Consider the following 6,000-nt stretch of genomic DNA (forward strand, 5'->3'; position numbering starts at 1 on the left):
TGAATGCCAATCACATGGAATCAATGGATCTTGAGTGTGCATAACTGGACACCCTATCTCCACTATCTAAATAATGGGCAATCAACATGCCTTGAAACCTACTGCCATTCACTCCATCACGATTCCACTGTACAATGAGCATGCATTATTTAGATAGGAATGATGACTGTATGTCCACACTTATCACAGTGTGAATATGTCTCACCTGATTGCCCTAAATCTTGTCTCCTGATTATTTAAATAATGATATACTTTTGAAACCCAGAACTGGGTGCAGGACCACTGTGGGTTTCTAGCCTTGCATTTGCAATATCAGTAAGATCATCCCTCCCAGCTTTTGTTTTGCACGATCTTTCTGACTTCTACAACTAATAACATGTACATGTGCGAGAAGTAAGCAATTCTTATCATAAATGTATTCCCTCCTTAGTAAACTGTATTCTCCATAGATATATGTAGCAAACATTGACAAAACTGAACATAATTGTGCGACACACTACAGCTTCTATGACTATCATGTAATTTCTTTGATTACATGATGTTAAATAAAGGTACATATATATATATATATATATCACTACCTTATTGTATATTATTACATTTCTATATTCAATTTACCTAAAAGCGACTGCTATGGAACTATGCAATTTGGTCATGTTAAGGCAATTCTTTCTACTTTTCCATTTTTTACTCTACTGTTACAGATTACACTAGCGATACTCTACTGTTACAGATTACACTAGCGATACTCTACTGTTACAGATTACACTAGCGATACTCTACTGTTACAGATTACACTAGCGATACTATACTGTTACAGATTACACTAGCGATACTCTACTGTTACAGATTCTGTCCCCTGTCAGTGAGATGACATTAAAATCTCTAAAACCACAAAGGCAGACAAGCCCAGCTCTTTTGCATTGTAGTTAAGACGCTTGCTTGTGATGACACCCAGCCTCCATCCTGTTACACACCATCTTTAAACAACATTATCTTTATCACATCTCATAATTCTAAACAACATACTAAAATCATTTAAAGATGGGGCTCATCCTATATGGTAGTTCTATTAAAATTCCCATCTTAGAGACACATGTTTTCTAAGATTTCATATGGAAACAAGCTATAACAATTGTCAAGATTTTTTTCCCCCTCCATTTTGTTTTATTCAACTGTGCTCAAATATGAAAACTGTCTAGTTTCTAAAGTCTGTATTCTGTAATGAAAACGCAGGCAGGCAGGCACGCATGACAAGGAATACGAAAGCTAATTTGAAGACACTGTTAGCAAGACAGCAGCTCAGCCGTAGACACCCCTCCTGCTTCTGACAGCCAATTATATCTGAAACATTAACAAATGTTGTCATGCGGCAGAACACCTAATTCGGAATGGCAGTACGTCGTCCCGCTAAAATAACAAAAGGGCCCTTTTTTTCTCATCCTGTCTCCCTCAGAGATCCTGCTGTTGGCTTTCCTACACTCCAGAAGCCAATTACATTTTTGCAAATTGAACAAAACAAAACAAAACAAAACAAAAAAGTAGCTATGTATTAAATAAAAAATAAAAAAAAACATTTTAGCAGCCAGCAGTGTCTCCAATTAAATGTGTTATGTTCCTGCTACCAGGTTACATTATAAATGCTATCAAGCAGTTAATTTTCTATTTGCCCCTTGTCAAATTTTAATTAGTATTTAGGTGACTACAGGGAATTTTTAACCCAGTTTCTCAATGTCAGTAATGAAAATGACCCTGTACTAGGTGACATACTGTAAAACAGTAAAAATGCTACCAGCTTTATTGTTTACGTAATAAGAATCGATTTTTACCTTGCATGAGTCTAGTAATGATTTAATAAAATCCCAAAATGCAAATCTGAAACAGATTCTATTTTTTGTTTAAATGTATTACACAGCTGGGAGCTGTCCACCTGCACTAGTACCTTATCAAGAAAGCAACTCATTTTCAAGGACAGCGTGTGGTACTTTCTTACACAAACGAGCTGGTGAACTGTGACTTTGCATATAATTCTCTAAAACAGACAATGTTTGATAAAATGGATGGGCACGTCTCATCTACTGTATTAGCTGACAGAAACCAGTGCACACACATTCAGAGGGCCCTCGTATCACACTGTACCTGAAAGGTTATCCCAGTGTTTGGAAAAAAAAAAAAAAAAAAAAAATATATATATATATATATATATATATATATATATATATATATATATATATATGATTCATTGAAACAAAATGTTTAATTTTGGATTGAATTGGGACATGTACTAAGGCATTATTTTAAATGGTTTGAATGGCAGTTATTAAAAATAATCTTAGTTATTTGTTCTGTTTGTATTTGAGAGCAATGAAAGGCACTTTCCCATACAATTCACTACCTTAGAGAGATACCTGGGAGTACACTTCCTTAATTATAATCCTACACACACACACACACACACACACAATGCTAAATTAAAAATGTCTTTGGATACAATAGTGTAAGTTTTATACCTGGATATCCATATCTATATATGAAAGTAAGTTTACCACATGAGATATGGTGCGTTGATGTGATTAGGTCAACGCAGGCAAGCGCATCACGAATCTGGGACCTCTCGCACTAAAGCAAAGCGCCGATACGCTGTACAAAAGAGCCGGCTTATGTCCCTGTGTGTGATTACTGTATTATATATATATATATACTGCTGTGCAAAAGTCTTAGACATGTTGCATTTTTCTAACTCTGAAGCATTATGAGCATCAACAACTTACTCAAAGCCTCCACTAGTGTTTTCTACTATTATAACAACCTTGACTTGCATAAAGAAGGAAAAACATTGAGTAAAATAGCTCGCATCACTCTATTTTCAAGGTGTGTTATCCGAAGCATAATCAACAAGTACAAAGAAACATCACCTGTAATTAACAAACCCAGGACTGGAAGACCCAAAAAGCTGTCTAACGAGGATGAGCAATACTTGAAGATGATATCCTTAAGGAATAGAACAAGCGTTGAATTGACAACAGAACTGGAAGAAGGCACACGTGTCGTTGTCCATCAAATCAACAGTACGAAGGTCACTCTTGAAATCAGGACTTAAAGGATGTGTTGCAGTAAGAATACCTCTGTTAAAAGGGGAACAAGACTAAAAGGCACAAGAACACAGACACTGGACTATGGAACAATGGTCCAAGGTGCTTTGGACTGTTGATGGATGGACAACAACACCTGTGCCTTCTGCGACACAATTGAGGTTGGTGCGATGTGACATTTTTCTACCCAGCAAATATGTGTTTTGCACGATAGAGGGCACTATGTGGCTAGAAACTGGAATTTCAAGAAAAATAATAACATGTTACCATGGAAGGCAATCTACAGTATGCCATGGGGGTTTAAAACTAGTTAGTACACATTTATACTTAGAACGTGATCTAAATTGACTTACTGCACATTTGAATTTGACCAAACAGGAAATTAAACCAAAACCAACCACTATTTCAACGCACTAGCTGTGCTGCAATTTCTCAGTCAGAAAGTACAACGTTATATTTTCCAAAACCTAATCTTAAAACTAAATTTGGGGAAACAACTGTGGGATTTCTTAGCGAGTAACTCAGGGAACAAAACAAAATAGTAAGCCATGGAAAAGAAAAAGTAAGGATCAAAAAGCACAACTTGCCTCAAAAAGATAAAGAGTCACTTGACAGTACGTCAGTCAAGTTTTTAGGCACAATGCTGAAAGTTCTATAAACCTTGCAAATATGAAGTCTGTATCTCAAACAGAAAGAGCTGTAGCAGTTACACTAAATCATAACAAGCACATAAAACATAAACGTAATATTAATCTGGGTGCTTTGACAAGCATGTCAGGAGCTTATTCTCATTTCTAGTTTCTCATTTCTAGACATAGATATGCAGTGTGTAATGCAGTTTATATCAGTCAGATGGCCTTTATATAAGTAAACACACTGTGCCATCTAGTGCACGGCAGTGTATTGCCAGCAAAACAAAAGGAAAAGTCATCTGAAGTAGCTGTTCAACACATGGCGCTGGCTCATCTATGGAGATGCTTTTGCTGATACAGCCTATGTTACATACTGTATAACTGTGGCAGGAAACTACAACTGAAGAGCAGCTACAGAACTCCAGTAAAAGCACCTTAATACAGAACAATGACAAATAAGAATCAATACAAACACTATAAAAGGTAAAGTCTGCCTTTATGTAAAACACAATATTAAAAATAGGATTGAATTATTATTATTTGTTTAAAATCAGCAGCACTAATGGAAAACTGTGCTGTCCTCAAATTGCTTTTTAAATGACGTAGTTTAATGCTCCGTCATGGCCTTTTTATATATTCCTTTGTACAGAGACTCAGCCGGATTTAAAATAATTGCAAATGCTTTTCCCTTGGATTCAGGAGCATAAATCATTTGTAACCAAACTCTTTTTCTTTCATTGATTCTTTTACAAAGCAAACCAAATGGATTCAGATGTGAACATGATCTAATATTCCCCGTGGTGTGAGCTATAGATTTTTCTACATTACCTGATCATAAACCTGACTTGCAATATTTCCTGCTCTCTCTTCAAATTAGGAAAAAAAAAAATATTCCTGACGACCTCTGCTCCTAGAAACGAGTCAGAGACGTTAGCGATTGTGCGTTAGAGATCCAAGCTTTCACAAGCCAATTAGCTGTTCGTGATTAGCTAACAGTATGAGTAATTTGTGTTATATGTTCATAGCTATGTTTCACCATTCTGGAGACTGACGAGGATGATGACAAAGTAAGAAAGATTGCTTTCTGAGTGATGGAAAAAGGTACTGCTCCATCTGTTTCAATTTCTTCTCCTGCACATGAAATACACCTAACATCTGGGTGTTTGGAAGCTATAAATATATGCTGGCAAGTACAGTCCTGCATATGCCAGGACAGTAAGGACATTAGATTTAATGTTTAATTCCCACTGCCAGGGTGAGTATGTCAAGCTAATAAGCCAGGTCAGAAGCATCTGTAACCCAGTGTGGCGGAGTGTCCCGCCCCTATGTATTATTATTTGTATTTTTGTTTATGGCGCGGGTAAAAGCGCTGCGTCTTTTATTATTTTATATTTAAAAACCCCGTGAGGATGCATGGCTGATCAGCTACTGATTATTTAACTAGCTGACAGTCATGCATCCTTACCAAACGCGTGCAGACTCTGGCCGAGGGATAATAAGATAATTACCAACTAGTTAATCCCTCGGCCAGAGTATATAAACCTGCAGCTCTCTGCACTTGAGGTTGGGTGTACAGAGGAGAGTACGGGGAGCGGAGAGAGCGAGTCACATTTAAAAAAAACAATTGCTAAAACGTGCTGGATTGTCCAGCACGACACTTACTTGTTTGTTTGTTTATTCGTTTGGCCCTCGTGCCCTTTTGTTTTGTGTTTTGTTCACCCGCCCATCCCTTGTTTTGGTTTCTACTTCCTGGTCCGTGACGTCACCACTGCTAGCCAGACTGTCACATATGGTGTCAGAAGTGAGATAAACAACGCCTCCAACAGCCGGACCACCAACAGCCGGACCAGGAACAGCAAAGGAAGTTTTTTTTTTGTGTTCGTTTTTTCAAATAGTGTTTTTTTGTGTTTGAAAAAAAAAAATGGATAAAGTGGACGCCTACATGGAGAGGTGGCATGCGCATCAGAGGGAGTTAAAGGAAGGAGGGGCTACATGGTGCCTCGCCTGCCTGGAGTATGGGCACCTCCCTGAGGTGTGCCCATATGAAGACCCCCTCTTTGTGCAGGCCTTTGATCGAGGTGAGGTGGAGACTGCAGAGGAGTGGATCCACCTGAAGGCCATACCATCGCCGCAGGTGGATCAGGAAACCTGCCTCACCTGCCTCAAAGGGGAGGAACCAGCCCAAATGAGGAAGGTGAGGAGAAGGAGGCAGAGAGGGGGAAAAGTGAGGAGGAAGCAGAGGGAGCCAAGGTGGTGCACCATGTGCATTGCCTATG

The sequence above is a fragment of the Acipenser ruthenus genome, chromosome 20, assembly GCF_902713425.1.
Source record: "Acipenser ruthenus chromosome 20, fAciRut3.2 maternal haplotype, whole genome shotgun sequence".
NCBI classification, from domain to species: domain Eukaryota; kingdom Metazoa; phylum Chordata; class Actinopteri; order Acipenseriformes; family Acipenseridae; genus Acipenser; species Acipenser ruthenus.